This window comes from Lithobates pipiens, unplaced genomic scaffold, assembly GCF_037356315.1.
Source record: "Lithobates pipiens isolate NorthernLeopardFrog02 unplaced genomic scaffold, aLitPip1_a1.2 Scaffold_19, whole genome shotgun sequence".
Classification (NCBI taxonomy): Eukaryota; Metazoa; Chordata; class Amphibia; order Anura; family Ranidae; genus Lithobates; species Lithobates pipiens.
Genome location: NW_027507764.1, coordinates 14,580,055 through 14,598,356, shown reverse-complemented (window position 1 = coordinate 14,598,356; position 18,302 = coordinate 14,580,055). Strand labels below are relative to the sequence as shown.

Here is an 18,302-nt window from a genome sequence, read left to right as displayed (position 1 = left end):
TTGGACAAATCTTAACTCCCCTTGGCGAGTCCCTTGTTCTTGGACTCTTGGACTTTTGCTTGGGTCTCCATTACCCACATCAAGGCATGATAAATCTGAGTTTGGGTCTGAGCTACCTGAGCCATTAGTTTGATTGGCCCAAGTTCATCTGCTGGCTTATTAGTGTCAGGAATGGCCAGCCCTACTGGGTTGGTGTCACGATCACCCTGGCGTTTCGGCCGTACACAGGAGACTTACCCATAGAAACCTGTCGTGGAGAACCCGTCGTTTCCCCTTGACGCGCGATAAAGTGAACGAACGCACTCGCGTCAACATGAACGAGCGCACGCACACACGTGGGGTCACGAACGAGCGCACGTCTACTCGCGGGGACACGCTGACCCGTCGTACGACAGTTTTGGCGCCCTAAGGTCTTAAGGCACTTGCTCCTTCCCATCCGTGCTGTCCAGTCTACAGCGTGTCCGTGACCTTGCTTTCTGTACCTGTACCCGTTACTTTGGTTCCTGATACCCGGCTTGTTCCTTGACCCTGATCCGTTGCTGCCTGCCTACGACCTCTGCTTGTCTGACCACGTCTCTGCCTCATCCTCTTGTACCTTGCTGATCGATCCCTGCTGACCCGGCCTGCACCTGACCCTGCTGTTCCTGCTTACCCGTTGGGGTTCCTGTATTTCCTGACGTCCTCCTGCCCGCCAGTCTATCCACTTGTGCCTGCCTGCTACAGTCAAGTACCATCAGCTCTACCTACTCGCTGTCGGTGCCCTGCTGCTTATCCGGACCGGTCTCCATCCGCCAGGCACTTGTGCCCCCTGAACTTTTGAATACCTGTCTCCATCTCCAGGGGTTCATTAGCCAGGGGATACGAGGGGCCGCTCCCTGCATTCCAGGCTCAACTACTAGGTACGTGACAGTTGGACTCAGTTCCACTGTCCTCATCTGAGAAACTCATCTCTGTGTGAACCGCCCAGTCCAACACGTTCTCTCTATTTCCAGCAATAGGACCCACCTCCCTGATCCTTTGGCTTTTCTCTTTTAATAAAGCCTCTTCTTCTCATACTTCTCTTATCAGTTCAGGGCATGTAGGCACCACTTTGGTTCTCTTTAGTAACAACTTTAATGCAATCGGGTGATTCGGCCTAGCCCCTTGCAGAACTTGGTCTAGACGAGCTTGGTCAGCATCTTTGGGATCAATACCCCTCTTGAGGATAATTTGATGCAGCATTCTGTATAGACTCTCCCCTTTCTGCTGGTGGGTGTGGATGAATTTGTACTTCATATCTGCAATAGTTTCAACTCTTTCAAATACAGTATACAGGGAGTATATGGCAACACAAGATTTCTTCCCCAGATTACGAATCACATCTGCTGCCAGGCAGCCAAGACTCTCACTGAGCCATTGCCATTTCACAGCCTCTGGAACACTCCATTCTTCCATGGCCTGTAGAGCTTGATTCATTGAGGCTTCAAACTCATCTTCCCCTACAAGGGTTGGTAACTGCCCGAGAAAAACCTGAGTCTCTGATAGCTGATTGGCATTTCCAGTGCCATCCAGGTTTCAAACTCATCTTCCCCTACAGGAGTTGATAACTGTCCTGAGAAAAACTTGAGTCTCCGATAGCTCTGGTTGGCATTTCCAGCACCATTTTTCACCAAACTATCGACTGCCGGGTTCATATCCATGTAAAAAGAGAGAGAAGGGACATTGGCCCCTTGGGGGTCGGCTCCCACTGGTACTGGTTCCTTTTCCTGATCCCTTGATGGGGGCTGTTGCTCTCCCCCCTACTTTGAGTGGGATCACTCTAGCAATTATTCCTTTGGCTAGGCATACTGCTTCCCTGTGGAAACACACAGGTATCTCTTCTTGCCACTCCAGTAGCACCCAGACTTGATCTCTTCTTGCCATAGTGTAAATATGAGATCTGAGATCTTTTTGACCCCACATCTCATATTTAAGAAGTCCTGTCATGCTTTTTTCTATTATAGGGGATGTTTACAGGAATAAAAGTGACACCATTTTTTTTCTTAAAAAATAGTGTAAAAATAAAAAATAAAAGGTAAAATAAATAAGACAAGGGGGGCGTAGCCCAGAGAGCGATGGAGTAGGATGCATGCAGTGAGCGCTTGCTCATACTCCTGTATTAGATATCCTGCCTCAATCCTGCTCGATATTCTTCAGCCTCTACACTTCAGCAGGCCTGTCTTGCTCCCTTCACACTCCTCAGAGCCTCCCAACTTGTTAGAGCGCCACCCGAAGCCAGCATCGCAGGGCTTCTCCATTCTGCAACTGCCTGAGAGACAGACTGCGGCTCCAGCCTAGCTCCCAGAGCAGCGGCCATCTTGCTTTATCCGACGATGGCCCCTGCAAGTTCTCCTGGCCTCCCTGACTACCCTGAGCCCAGTCTCCTCTTGATACAGCTGTCAGACCGCCTGAGGCCATTATCGCAGCGCTTCCTCATCCCACCGCTGCCTGAGGGACAGTCCACGGCTCCGAGCTAGCTCCTAGAACGGCGGCCATCTTGCTTCACCCAGCGACGGCCTTGGCAAGTACTACAGGAATCCCTGACCACCCTGTGCCCATTTTCCTCCTGCTACAGCTGCCGGACCTCACAGCTAGCCGACTGCTACCTGCAGCTCCCACTGTGACTCTCCTAAATTGTGGCGGGAGGGGGACATCAAGGATCCGGCATTGTAAGCAGCAGCCATCTTGGTACACCTGAGGAACCTCCCGACCTCCTCTGGAGCATGTCTCCACCGAAAAAGACTTCCAAGGCTACCGACAAACTCGCCAAGTACCGCCGGATTGAAGATGCAAGCACTAAACTGCTATACATAAATATATTTAAACCTGGTTTATGTGAAGTTACATAAATAAGAAACCACATGTTTAATAACTGTATTAAATGTTTAAGAATCTATTGTACTGGAAAGGTTATACATTGCTTCGTACAGACATGCAATGTGCACCATCTAGTGGTCAAAAGAGAGAAATTCCCTCACCTAGAATGGTGGCGGCAGCAGCAGAGAGCTGAGCGATCGATCGGCCTCGGCATCGCTGGACCCCGGGACAGGTGAGTGTCCATTTATTAAAAGTCAGCAGCTGCAGTATTTTGTAGCTGCTGGCTTTTAATATTTTTTTCCGCAGTGCAGTCCCGCTTTAAAGCAATACAATGCAATTATCATTATGGTACAGTGTACCAGAGAGATAAAGATAATTATCAATAACACTGAATAAAAAGGAAAATATATGTTTAATAAAATATAATAATGTTCATTGTTGTAACTATGTTTTAAAGTATTTCAGTCAAAATCTGTACTATTATCATTGTCAATGGTTATAAACATGTGACTATAAGAAATGGAATATATGTATTAGTATGTAAAAGCAAAACAACTTTAGTCATAAAAGTGATTGGTCATATCAGATGTTTGCGTCTACAGTCATCGGCTCTCTTAATTTAGATTTTGAGACCGGTAACACATCCACTGGGATTGATCAGAGGGATTGCAGAGACTGAGCATTAGTGATGGACGAACTTCCGACGGGACGTTTCGGGAACGCGGACCGCGAACGCGGCCGATAGTTCGTGAATGGAACGTTCGCGACGGGCCCCATTGACTTCAATGGGAGGCGAACTTTGCAAACCTATAGGTCAAATTTGCAGCCACAAAATAATGATTAGCTGTGCAAACATAGTCACACCACATGACCAATGACATAACACATGTATGAGGGGAATCTGGGATCGACAACTACAAGCATTCTTTTTTTAATATGGGAAATTGTTGTGACAATTCAGGACTGTGGAGCGCATGAAGGCAATGGAGGAGAGGGAAGGTCAGGGACCAGGGTAGGCAAACAAGAGGGTGCAGGAGATGATCACCAGCAGCGTGACATACAGCAATGACCCCTGCGCCGTGATAGAGTGATCTGACAATAGCACCGTGATAGAGAGCACTGACATCAGCAGCGTGACATAAAGCACTCACACCAGCACCGTGATATACAGCACTGACAGCAGCACCGTGATAAAGAGCACTGACATCAGCAGCGTGACATAAAGCACTCACACCAGCACCATGATATACAGCACTGACAGCAGCACAGTGACAGAGAGCACTGACATCAGCACCGTGATATACAGCACTGACACCTGCACCGTAAGCAGCCCCAGGAGGAAGTCAGCATAGCACAGGGATGGTGGGAGCCCCTGATAATGAGCATAGAACAGGGATGGTGGGAGTCCCTCATAATAAGCAGCCCCAGGAGGATGTCAGCATAGTACAGGGATGGTGGGAGCCCCTCATAATAAGCAGCCCCAGGAGGATGTCAGCATAGCACAGGGATGGTGGGAGCCCCTCATAATAAGCAGCCCCAGGAGTAAGTCAGCACAGCACAGGGATGGTGGGAGCCCCTCATAATGAGCATAGCACAGGGATGGTGGGAGCACCTCAAAATATGCACAGCAGAGGTACAGCCCCAGGAGGATGTCAGCACAGCACAGGGATGGTGGGAGCCCCTCATAATGAGCATAGCACAGGGATGGTGGGAGCACCTCATAATATGCACAGCAGAGGTACAGCCCCAGGAGGAAGTCAGCACAGCACAGGGATGGTGGGAGCCCCTCATAATATGCACAGCAGAGGTACAGCCCCAGGAGGATGTCAGCACAGGGATGGTGGGAGCCCCTCATAATAAGCAGCCCCAGTAGAAATATGACACCGCTCAACCTCTTCAAAGAGGAGGGTACGGGCATAAAGTACGGTGTGCTTTTTTTGGACAAGGAAGTGAGCCAAATGAAGAAAGAAGGTCTCTGTGCTCGATTTCAAAAATTGTTTATAGACATATACATGGTCTACTGGTCACATGTGTTGAATTCCTCCAAGATCCATGCCTCATTCATTTTTAGAAATGTGAGGTAGTTAACACTGTCGTGAGCTAGGCGAGTACGCTTATCGGTCACGATCCCCCCTGCTGCGCTGAACGTCCTTTCGGACAGGACACTGGATGAGGGGCAAGCCAACAGTTCGATTGCAAATTGGGCAAGCTCTGGCCAGAGGTCAAGCCTGCCCACCCAGTAGTCCAGGGGTTCATCACTCCTCAGAGCGTCCACATCGGCCGTTAACCCGATGTAGTCGGACACCTGACGGTCTAGGCGTTCCCTGATGCTGGATCTGGATGACACCCGTCGATGGGTCGGCTGAAAGAAAGACCTCATATCCAAAGTCACCAACACATCTTCAAACCGGCCTCTTCTTGCAGGCGCTGTTGGATTGTTACCTGCAACTCCTTCTCTGGGAGTGGGAATTTCTCCTCTGCCTGTGCACGCAAAAGCAGATGGCAGCATTTCTCGAAGCAAGGCCTGGAAGTGCTGCATTCTGACAGCCCTCTGTGATGGCGGTAACATTTCTGCCATTTTGTGTTTGTACCGGGGGTCTAAGTACGTTGCCACCCAGTACTGGTCCTTGACCCTTATGCTTTTTATACGGGGGTCCCTATTAAAACACTGGAGCATGAAGGCCCCCATTTGCACTAAAGTGGAAGCGGTGTGGTGGCCTGGCTCCTGCTCATCATCCAGGATAATGTCGTCCTCTTCATTCTCTTCTCCCCATCCACGCACAACAGGGATCCCAGAAAGGTTTAAAGCATGCGTTTCTTGCTCCTCTTCCGCCCCGGCACCCTCCTCCTCTGACTCCTCTTCAGACTCCTGTTGTTGAATTGTCTCAGATAGAGTAGCCCCCCCCCGGGAATTCATCCAGCATTGCGACTTCCTCATCTTCCCGCTCCTCCACAGCTTGATCAATGACACGACGCAATGCATGCTCCATAAAGAAGGCATAAGGTACCATGTCACTGATGGCGCCATGGCTGCGACTGACCAGTTTGGTGATCTCCTCAAATGGCGCGGTGAAAAAAAACCCAGCTCCCCAGAACCGGTTCTGCCGCAGAGTTCATAGAGGTAGACGTTAACTGCACGTTTCTGCTGGAGCAGCCTATCAAGCATATAGAAGGTTGAGTTCCATCGCGTCAGGCAATCGCAAATAAGACGTCTGACCGGCAGATTGTGTCGCCGCTGAATGTCAGCAAGGCGAGCCATGGCCGTGTAAGATCTTCTGAAATGGGCCGAGATTTTCCTTGCCTGCCGCAAGATGTCCTGGACCCCAGGGTATTTGACAAGGAATCGCTGCACGACCAAGTTTAAGACGTGTGCCATGCATGGCACGTGCGTGATTTTGCCCTGTTTCAATGTGCTAAGCAGATTGGCACCGTTGTCACACACCACTTTACCAACTGTCAAATTGAGCGGTGTTACCACTGATCTGCCTGTGAATGCAAAGCTGAAAGGAGTGCCGGGCCAGTGTGGCTCTTGGCTTCCAGGCACAACAGACGCAGCACGGCATGGCAACGTCTCACCTGGCATGTCGAATAGGTTCTGGGGAGCTTGGGCGGCGCAGCGGAAGAGACGCTAGCAGCGGAAAAGGAGGAGTCAGCCGAGGAGGAGAGGGAGGAGGATGGAGTAGTAGGAGGAGGAGAATAAGAGGCAGGCCTGCATGTAATCCGTGTCGGTAAAACCAAATCTACACGGGTGCCACGGGTTACATGCTTGACAGCCGTCAGAAGGTTCACCCAGTGGGCAGTAAAAGTGATATACCTTCCCTGCCTGTGTTTGCTAGACCACGTGTCTGTGGTCAGATGTATCTTGGCACCGACACTGTGTGCCAGAGATACATTCACTTGCCGCTGAACATGGCCATATAGCACTGGGATGCCCTTCTCTGAAAAATACTTCCTTCCTGGGACCTTCCATTGTGGTTTTCCAATGGCCACAAATTTGCGAAAGGCCTCCGAGTCCACCAGCTTATATAGCAGTAGTTGGCGGGCTATGAGTTCTGACAAGCCAGCCATCAACCGTTGGGCAAGAGGGTTATCCGGCGTCATAATTTTTTTACGCTCGAACATTAGGCCCACGGAAACCTGCCTTTTTGCAGAAAAACGTGAGCTTGGCGCGATGGAAGGTGGAGTGGAGGACAATTGTGAGGAGAGAGGAGAAGGAGAAGTAGAAGACGAGGCTGGACGGTGAGAGCCTGGAGTGTGGCTTTGTGTGTTCCGTTGCTCCCACTGGGCTCGGTGATGGCTGCTCATGTGCCTTCTTAAGGCGGTCATCCCTAGGTGAGTGTTGGGCTTACCGCGACTAATGCGTTGACTGCAAAGATTGCAGATGGCAACGCTATTGTCAGCAGCGGACACGTTAAAAAAAGCCCACACTAAGGAGCCATGTGCCGGTGTCCTGGGAGCACCAGATGTGACCGTATATGGTCGATGACTTGCTCCTGATACATTTGCAGTCTGCTTTGTCCCTCCTGTGCAATGTAAGTTATTCCTGCTTCTCCTCCCTATCTGCTGGTCCATATCTCCCTCTGAACTCCCCTCCTCTTCCTCTCTTGTGGGCACCCACGTGACATCACTAGACACATCATCATCAACGTCACCTTCCCCACCGATATAAGTAGAGATCTCGGAGTAGGCAGCAACACTGGGGACCAACCTCCTCCTTGGGCTGATCTGGGTGCTGTCGTCAGACTGCTGAGTAGCAGTTGTTGCTGCTTCCTCTTCCTGATCCAATACCAAGAGTGGCTGCGCATCAGAAATGTCTTGATATGGATCGGAAAATAATTCCTGTGACTCAAGCGGAAGGTATGTGGTGGTGGTGGTGTTGTTGGTGGTAGTGTCTTTGGGGCTGCACATAGCAGAGAGGGAAGAAGAGGGTGCAGATCGAGAGGATGAGGAGGGTGCAGAAGAGTAAGGCTGAGCGAGCCACTCAACCAAGTCTGGTGCGTCCTTTAAAGTAATTGAACGCACCTTCTGCAACTTCCCACTTTGGCTCAAGCCTGTTGCTCCTGCCCTACCCCTACCACCCCTGTGGAAGGGCCTGCCTCTTCCTCTGCCTGTCATTTTTTAAATGACCCTGTGACAAAACTCTCAGTCCCTATACTGATGAAGGACTGCTGCAGTATAGGGCAGCGGTCAGCAGTAGTGCATCTCAACCCTATGTATTGTGGACCTATACCAGTCCTTATAGAGTAGCAGACTGTACCTCACTCAACCCTATGTACTGTAGCACCCTATACCTTACCAGTCCTTATAAGGACTTTTGTGGACCAAGTAGGTTGTGTGTGAGTGATTAGCAGACTGTACATCAGTCCCTATACCGATGAAGGACTGCTGCAGTATAGGGCAGCGGTCAGCAGTAGTGCACCTCAACCCTATGTATTGTGGACCTATACCAGTCCTTATAGAGTAGCAGACTGTACCTCACTCAGCCCTATGTACTGTAGCACCCTATACCTTACCAGTCCTTATAAGGACTTTTGTGGACCAAGTAGGTTGTGTGTGAGTGATTAGCAGACTGTACGTCAGTCCCTATACCGATGAAGGACTGCTGCAGTATAGGGCAGCGGTCAGCAGTAGTGCACCTCAACCCTATGTACTGTGGACCGATACCAGTCCTTATAGAATGGCAGACTGTACCTCACTCAACCCTATGTACTGTAGCACCCTAGACAGACCAAGTTGCCAGTCCTTATAAGGAGCTTTGTGGAACAAGTGGGTTGTGAATGATTAGCAGACTGCAGCAGAAGGGCAGCAGTCAAGTATAATATTCTTTCTATATTTGGAAGAAAGAATATTATACGTGTACAAGCCTATTACCATATCACTGATACCAGTCCTGAAAAGAACCTTTGTGGAACTAATAGTAACAGCTACTGATTAAACTGACCCTCACTGCCTCACACACTGCTTCCTGCCTGTCCCTATATAAACTGACAAAACAGAGGCTACTGGAACAATAATTGAATTAGCACTTTTGTGGACCTGATAGTAACAGCTAATGACTAAACTGGCTGTCCCTGTATCACACACTGTCCTGTCCCTTTCTCTAAACTGACAAAAGACACTCAGGCTGCTGCAACAATCACTAGCACAGCACTGCCTATCCTGAACTACACCTAACACCTATACCAGTCCTGAAAAGAACTTTTGTGTACCAAATAGCTAGCGATTTGGGTCACTGTAATCTCTCCCTGCTCCACACAGCAACTTCTCCCTATAGTGACAGAAGAAAGAATGTAAAATGGCCGCCAAATCGGGTGTATTTATAAGTTAGGGGGAATGTCCAAGCGTCCATGTGCTGTAATGTCTCAATTGGCTGTCCTGTACCCCATGATGGATGTGTCATCATAGGTCAAAGTTCTTTTACACAGTAAACACGGAAGTCCTCCGGGCGAACGGCGCCAATAGTCCGCCGAACGGGCGGACCGCAAACAGCCGAAATTCACCGCAAAACGACCGCCGGGTGAACCGTTCGGCCATCACTACTGAGCATGCCACACTGCCTACAAGCTGTGAGTACTTTTCTTTTCTCTCCCCTGCTCTCCCCTGTGCCCGCACTGCTGCCTGTTTCCATCCTGATGCTCAGCCCTTCAGTGGGTACATTGCATGTGTATGTCCTCTACCGGAGAAGGGGGGCAAACCTGGAAATACTTTTCTGTACTACATTGGACCTCTCAGCATGCCTGCAGCCTCCGGGTGACCTTACTGTCTCATGATCCCCGTTCTCCCCACACCTGAGAGATGCCTGTGGAAGACAGTATATCGAACGTTGCTGTGATTTCCTGATTCCCTTTACCTACCACCCTGATGGCAGGTGCCCCAAGGTGTTGGTTTGTCCACAACATTGTAAGCCCTCAAAGTGACTCTTGGTGGGCGCTGGAGCGTCCTGCTGTGAACGATTATATCAAGAATTGTAATTACATGCCATTGTTGAACAGTGGTAGAAAAATTGACCTTTGGTGGTTGTGGTGCTGGTGCCACAACACTATAAGTCCTCACAGTTACTCTGGGTGGGCACAGGAACGGGCCCTCCTGTGAAATATTATATCAAGAATTGTAATTACATGTCCCTGTTAAACAGGGGCAGAAAAATGTGGCCTTAGGCACTGGTGCTGGTGCCACCTCACTGCAACCTCTCCCATATACTCTATTTTTATTGCAGGAACAGTGGGTATTGCAGAGTTAGTGGGTGTTTTGTGCCTCCAGCACAATATACACCTGTATCTACCCTTTATTGCTGTTCTCTAATAGAGCCATCTGTAGGGCTTAGTGGGTGTTGTGTGACTCCATTACAGTATACCCCTTTATCTCTGGTGTTCTATAATAAAGGCATCTGCAGGAGTTAGTGGGTGTTGTGTGCCTCTAGCACAATATACACTACCCAACTGCTTTTTTACTCAACTCCCTTCAGGCCATTGCCATGTCTGGAAGGCCAGCAAGGAGAGGCAGACAGGCGCGAGCCGATAAAAGAGGGCAAGCAGGCTCTGTGTCTAGAGACAACAGTGCTGGTCGTGGACGCGGTGCATTGTCATCAGCACGTGGCCATGGGACACGCATGTCCTTCTTTTCGGCAGCTGGACATGTTGAGCCGCAACATGCCAACGACTTGGTAGAGTGGATGACCAAGCCCTCTTCATCCTCTTCATCCTCTCTCACCCAGTCTCAGGGTACTAGCAAAGCAGCTGCCAACGCATCGTCTTCCCTCCTCTCAATGTCATCATCAGTGACTCCTTCCCTAGACCCACCACGTCCTCCTGAGGAGTCTCCTGAACTCTTTGAGCACAGTGTTGGGTACATGCTCCAGGAGGATGCCCAGTGTTTTGTAGCCTCTGATGATGACACTCAGCTAGAGGAAGGCAGTAGCGTGAATGCAGAGAGAGGGGATGCTCAAGAAGGACAGCAATCTGGCAGTCATGTTCCACAAGCTGCAGCATACTGCCAGGTTTGCTACAGCTCGTTGGCAAGCGTACCTTAAAGACCCACGCCAAAGAACAAAGCGGACCTCTCTTTGCTCCTTATCAGCTGGGATCTCCAACTCCACTAGCCCTTCAGTCCTCTCTGAAACCTGCACTGAGAGGAATGAAGGTGTAGAATTAGGTGTGTCACAGCCAAGTGCTTGCGGGCACTCTGCTAGAAGTACACCCACGTCCGATTGTAGCAGGCAAATTTCCCTGCCCCAGCTGCTGGACCATAGAAAGAAGTTCACTCCCAGCCATCCACATGCCCAGCGGTTGAATGCTAGCTTGGCTAAATTGCTAGCACTTCAACTTCTGCCTTTTCAGTTGGTAGACTCGGCCCCCTTCCGTGAGTTTGTGCAATGTGCGGTTCTTCAGTGGCAGGTCCCCAAACGCCACTTTTTCTCACGGAAGGCGATTCTGCCTCTCTACCGGCATGTGGAAAGCAATGTCCTTGCCTCGCTGGACAGGGCGGTCAGCAGTAAGGTGCACATTACCACTGACTCATGGTCCAGCAGGTATGGACAGGGATGTTACCTGTCTTTCACGGTGCATTGGGTCATTCTTCTGGCAGCTAGGAAGGATGCAGGACAAGGTGCAGTAGTGTTGGAGGTTGTTCCACCACCACGCCTCCAAAATGCCACTACTGGTTGTGGCACACCTCTCTCCTCCACCCCCTCCTCTTCTTCTTCCTCCATGGCCTCTTCCAGTGCTCTGTCCTTGGAACCAGCAGTGCTCCGTAAAAAAGATGCCATGCCGAGCTTGCACTGGTTTGCTTGGGGGACAGGAGCCACACTGGGGCAGATGTTTTGTCAGCTCTGCAGGGGCAGACCGAGATGAGGTTGACGCCATGCCAGCTTAAGCCAGGAATGGTGGTTTTTGACAATAGCACCAACCTCCTTTCTACCCTCCAACAGGGACAATTGACCCATGTGCCCTGTGTGGCTCACGTCCTTAACCTGGGGGTGCAGCGGTTCTTGGGCAGGTACCCGGGCTTACAGGATGTCCTGAAGCAGTCCAGGAAAGTCTGTGTGCATTTCCGCCGATCATTTAATGCCAGTGCTCAGCTGGCTGAGCTCCAAAAGGAGTTGAACCTGCCCAAGAACCGCCTTATATGTGACATGCCCACCAGGTGGAACTCAACGTTGGCCATGCTGCAGCGGCTGCACACACAGCAGAGGGCCATCAATGAATACCCGTGCGACTACAGCACCAGGACAGGGTCAGGGGAGCTCGGTTTTTTCTCACCACGCCAGTGGGGCATGATCAGGGATGCATGCACTGTCCTGTCACCGTTTGAGGAGGCCACAAGGATGGTGAGCAGTGACAGTGCATGCATCAGTGACACTGTACCTCTTGTCCACCTGTTGGACCATGCACTGCGTGGAATAATGGACAGGGCACTTGAGGCAGAACAGAGGCAGGAAGAGGAGGACTTCCTTGACTCTCAAGGCCCCCTTTATCCAGACAGTGTTCCTGCTGTCCCACCCATCACACAGGAAGAGGATGAGGAGGAGGAGGAGGATGATTGTGTCAGCATGGAGGTGGAACCTGGCACTCAGTATCAGCAGCAGCAGTCTTGTAGGGATGATTTACATTCCCAAGAAACCCAAGGACTTCTACGTGGCTGGGAGAAGGTGGCTGTAGATTATGTTCTCCTTAGTGACCCAGAGGACTCCGGACCGAACTTTAGCGCAAACCAATCAATATATGCTTATTGCAATTTTTTACCAAAAATATGTAGAAGAATACATATAAACTAAAGGAAAAATTCATTTTTTTTTTATTGTATATTTATTATAGCAAAAAGTAAAAAAATGGTGTGTGGTTTTTCAAAATTGTCGCTCTTATTTTGCTTATAGCGCAAAAATTAAAAACCGCAGAGGTGATCAAATACCACCAAAAGAAAGCTCTATTTGTGGGAAAAAAATGGCGTCCATTTTTTTTTTTTTAGTGCAACGTTGCACAACCACGCAATTGTCAGTTAAAGCGTCGCAGTGCCGAATCGCAAAAAGTGCTCTGGTAAGGAAGGTGATAAAATCGTCCGGGGCTGAAGTGGTTAAACTTACCCTGTCACGCCGAGCTCACGTGCAGAAGCGAACGCATATGAGAGTAGCACCCACATATGTAAACGGTGTTCAAACCACAGATGTGAGGTATTGACGCAATCAGTAGAGTGAGAGCAATAATTTTTAGCCCTAGACCTCCTCTGTAATGCAAAACATGCAACCTGTAGAATTTTTTAAACGACGCCTATGGAGATTTTTAAGGGTAATAGTTTGTCGCCATTCCAAAAATGGGCGCAATTTTGAAACATGACATGTTGGGTATCAATTTACGCAGCGTAACATTATCTTTCACAATATTTAAAAAAATTGTGTTGTTGTCTTATTTTTTAATTTAAAAAAGTGTATTTTTTCCCAAAAAAGTACGCTTGTAAGACTGCTGCGCAACTATGGTGTGACAGAAAGTATTGCAACAACTGCCATTTTATTCTCTAGGGTGTTAGAATTTTTTTTTATAATGTTTGGGGGTTTTAAGTAAATTTCTACCAAAAAAAACAGTTTTTAACTTGTTAACAACAAATGTCAGAAAGAGGCTCGGTCCTTAAGGCGGAGTTCCACTTAAAAAAGTGGAACTTCACAGCCGGGCACCCATTGTGCATGCGCGAGCCGCGTCACGCAGGATAACTGACCACGTAATCATCTGGGATCTGTCATGTGTCCCAGATGATTGCCTAGAGGGAGAGGTGATCTCCCTTCCTGCACCGAGGGAAGCGCCGTCAGGAGCCCAGGCACTGAAGGAGGCAGATTTTGAGGGACCACATAGCAACAGGCATAAAAAGGTGAGTAAAAAATAAATAAAAAATTCCAAATGTTTATTTTTTATATTTTTCATGCACCTTAATGAAATTTCTTTTTTTTGGGTGGAATTCCACTTTAAGTAGTTTAAAAAAATCATTGCACATGACCAAGTGGATTTTTTAAAATGTTTTTAAATTGTGCATGGGCTTTTTTTTGTTTCACTGATTCAGCTTTCATTCATTTCTATGGTGTTTGGGTTTGGTATCTGAACTTCTTTAAAGTTTGCCGAACCTTGCTAAAACCCGAACGCAGGGCAATCCAGCTCATCCCTAATGAAGAGGTATTACAGGCTGAAACTCAAGTGGTTAAATTGGACCGTCACCCAAAAAACAACTTTTTCTCCTGGTTCCTCCTTTCCAGTGACAAAGCTAGATGAGGTTGGTGTCAGTAGAGCAATGGATGGTGTCATTTTTTTTATTTTTATTATTTTATTTTTTACGGGAGAGCACAGCGGAAAATTTCGTTTAGTTTCGGTTCGTTGTCCTTCGTAAAATACATAATTTTGTTCTGTTATATTCATTATGTTACGTTAATACGTTTTCAGATAATTTGTTATTATTCATAGAGTGTCGATATTCGTTATATTGAATCTCGAATCATGTCGAATTAATTCGTTATATGCGCTATAATTTTGTTCTTATTCGTTGAAATTCAATATTTATGTATGTATAGACATTCGTGATAATGATTCGTAGTTTGGAAAGTCGTTTGTTTATTGAATCTTTTAACACACACAATGACAACGTCTCTTCTCCTCGGCTCAGAATACAATACAACACCCTTCTAGCTCAGTTCTCAGGAATGCACTTTGCCAGTAATCCAACCTCCGGCACAAAATGAATCAGCTGATTGGAATATAAGATTTACTTTGAGCTGACCTTTTGTTTCATTAGATCTTTAAAGAATTACAGAATCATGTCAAATTCATTTGTTATATCTGCTATAATTTCTTTCGTATTCGTTGTAATTCGTTATTTTTTTATTCGGATGCATCCGAATGTCCGAACGATGCAAAATTCGGCCAAATTTCGATTTGTTATGAAATGAATTGCACAAGCCTAGAAACCGATGCTCAGCGGGAGGACAAGAGGGCATTGGTGTTCAGTGGGGGAACAAGACAGGCACTGGTGCCCAGAGGGGGGACAAGGGAAGCAGTGGTGCTCCATGTAGGGACAAAGGAATGGCAGTGGTGCTCAGTATGGAGCACAAAAAGAGAACTGGTGCTCAGTGGGGGAACAAGGGGGCACTGCTGCTCAGTGGGGGGACAAAAGGGGGCACTGGTGCTCAGTGGGGGGACAAAAGGGGGCACTGGTACTCAGTGGGGAGGATAGGGGCACTGGTACTCAGTGGGGAGGATAGGGGCACTGGTACTCAGTGGTGAGAGAAGGGGGCACTGGTGCTCAGTGGGGGACAAAATAGCATTACTGCTGCTCCCTGGGGAGACAAGGGGGCACTGGTGCTCAGTGGGGGGGGGGACAAATAGCACTGGTGCTCAGTGGGGGAACAAGAGAGGGCACTGATGCTCAGTGGGGAGACAAGGGGGCACTGGGGCTCAGTGGGAAAACAAAGAAGACACTGGTGCTGAGTGGGGAGACAAAAGGGGGCACTGGTGCTTAAGGGAGTGAGCAGGTGCCGCAGGTGTTCAGTGGGGGCATAAAAGAGGGCACTGGTGCTCAGCGGTGGAACAAGGGGGGCACTGGTGCTCAGTGGGGAGAGAAGGGGGGCACTGGTGATCAGTGGGGAGAGAATGGGGGCACTGGTGATCAGTGGGGAGAGAATGGGGGCACTGGTGATCAGTGGGGGAAAACAGGTAGGCAGTGGTGCTGAGTGGGTAGAGACAAGTGGGGAGACAAGAGGAGCCCCAGTGCTCAGTTGGAAGACAAGGGGGCACTGGTGCTCAGTGGGGAGTCAATAGGAGCAAAGGCATTCAGTGAAGAGGGAAGGGGGGCACTGATGTTCAGTGAGGAGAGAAAGTGGGTACTGCTGCTCAGTGGGGAGACAGTGGGACACTGGTGCTAAGTGGGGACAGGAAGGGGGCACTGTTGCTCAGTGGGGGGACAAAAGGGGACACTGTTGCTCAGTGGCAAGACAAAAGGGGACATGTTGCTCAGTGGGGGGACAAAAGGGGGCACTGTTGCTCAGTGGGGGGACAAGGGCTAAGTGGGGGAAATGGGGGTCCTGGTGCTTAGTGGGGGACCAGGGGGCACTGGTGCTCAGTGGGGGCCAGTGGGGAGCACTGGTTCTCAATACCTGCTGGGCTTCAAATTTCCAGCCCCCACTCTCCTTTTCTGAGGCACAGCCCTGGGGATTGAAGTGTGGACAGACACAGAGGGGTAGGGGCAGGAGGAAGAGGTGCAGATCTCCTCTTCCGTTTATGTGCTTGTGTGTATGTGGGGGTTGTTAGTGCTGGCTTTGGGAAGCATGAATGAGGCCGCGTACACACGCGGGGACTGTTCGCCCAACTTTGTCCGTCAAACAGTTTCAGCAAACAGTCCGCTCAAAATTAGCATGGACGGACATGGCCACACACGACGAACGAACAGTTTGCTGAAACCGTGCGCGATGACGTGAACGGCACGTACGACGGGACGAAAAATACGACGTCCTATACACTGCATTATAACTTTCGGCGTGTAAATCCTTTCTGAGCATGCGCGGAACTTAGTTTGATGAACAAGCCTACACACGAGGGGACTGTTCGCTGAAACAAAGTTTCAGCGGACAGTTTTTCGGAATTTCCGAAAAACCTTGTTCAGCGGACTGTTCGCTGAAACTGTCCGCTGAAAGCCCACACACGGGCGGACTGTCCGCTGAAACACTGTTCAGCGGACAAAGTTGGCCGAACAGTCCCCGCGTGTGTACGCGGCCTGAGAGTGTAACAGACACTCTCAGCTTAGACACCTGCAACCAGCAACCTTGCTGGAAAGCCATAGTCCAGTCTGAATAATGAGTCCAGGTTTCCTGGACAGGTGGCAACCCTAGGTGGAAGTCTTCCTTTGCCACCTGCTCTATGTTTAATTGGTTAAGCTGACTCTGCACTGGCATCCCTTCAGATAGCGAGACCACTGTCAATATTTCTGTCTTAATGTGCACCCCGGGCACACATTCCCCCCTGCCCTCCAGTTTTGGCTCTGATCCTCCCGCTCTCCCCCACAATTTGAAAATTATTCCTTATTCCTTTTTAATGCTTGCCTTGGGGAGAATGACGTAGTGCCCCCCCCCCCCCCCCCCATCAATGTTGATGTTTCCACAACACGCAAAAAAGTCCATCTCTTTTGCAGGCATGCAACCGTGCACACGCCAAAATGCATGCTAGCATAGTGCCCTGTGTTTTGGTGCAGTGAAACCTTTAAAAAAAAGGAATATGCACTTTTGTGTGATTTTCACATTATGGCTGGGTTCACACTGATGCGGGTGGGGGTCACAGCAGGGGGTCCAGTGCGTGTCTATTTACCGATTCAGGTGCGCATCAGGTCCACATTTGTGCCTGAATTCGCACCTGAAACTGAGCTAAAGACGCACAGGACCCTTTTCCTATGTACAGCGGCTCCATTGATAGCCGGTCGCACTCGCCTGTCACGCGAATTGGATGCGGGGAAACCCGCATTCAATTTGCATCAGTGTGAACCCAGCCTTAGGGCAGCCTATTGATATGAATGGGCTGCCCCTAAACAAGACACAAAAATTGCACAAAAAACGCATGCGTACTGTAGAACTTGCATAGGTGTGAATGGAGCCTAACTATTCCTTTATCCTATTTGACTAAAACAATTATCATTAGATACACTTTCATTTCTCTGACACCTTTGGGATGTCTTTGTATCCCCTTGTGCTTTGCAACCTAAGCAGTTGCCCTCATCCCCCTCCCCCGCCAACAGGTATTTCTACATATGAAGTTCTTACCTGTACAGAGTCTTGAAGCTTCTGAAATTTTCATAGCCTCCCCTCTGTATTTATATGGGTGTTTGCTTTACACATTTCCTCCCACACCAAATCCCGTCCTCAATGAGGGCGGGGAACCTGGTCTGACTTATCCCTAAAAATCCATCCAATCCCTAATTATCCTGGGGAGGGGGGAGGAGCTGTGTAAAGTCAGAAGACTGTAATTGAATTTTTGGATATACAAAGTTCATTTTGTCAACCAGTTCAACAGAACTGTCAATAAATGATAACAACGATGTTATACATGTGCAGACAATGCAGTGTCTTGAAAAAGTATTCATACCCCTTGAAATTTTCACATTTTGTCATGTTACAACCAAAAACATAAATGTCTTTTATTGGGATTTTATGTGATAGACCAACACAAAGTGGCACATAATTGTGAAGTGGAAGGAAAATGATAAATGTTTTTATTTTTTTACAAATAAATATCTGAAAAGTGTGGCGTGTATTTGTATTCAGCCCCCTTTACTCTGATACCCCCAACTAAAATCTAGTGGAACCAATTGCCTTCAGAAGTCATCTGATTAGTAAATAGAGCCCACCTGTGTGTAATTTAATCTCAGTATAAATGCAGCTGTTCTGTGAAGCCCTCAGAGGTTTGTTAGAAAACCTTAGTGAACAAACAGCATCATGAAGGCCAAGGAACACA

The 18,302-nt window shown here is 48.8% G+C and overlaps 1 protein-coding gene across 1 annotated transcript in view; it reads right to left on the bottom strand.

The window, feature by feature from the left end:
• LOC143997924 (pentraxin fusion protein-like) overlaps positions 1-17,639 on the bottom strand; it is a 107,325-nt gene extending 89,686 nt beyond the window's left edge. Inside the window, exon 1 of the mRNA XM_077493745.1 lies at positions 17,612-17,639. The gene's annotated coding sequence lies outside the window, so the exon portion shown is untranslated. The remainder of the gene's footprint in view (positions 1-17,611) is intronic.
• Between the last annotated feature and the right edge of the window lie 663 nt (positions 17,640-18,302).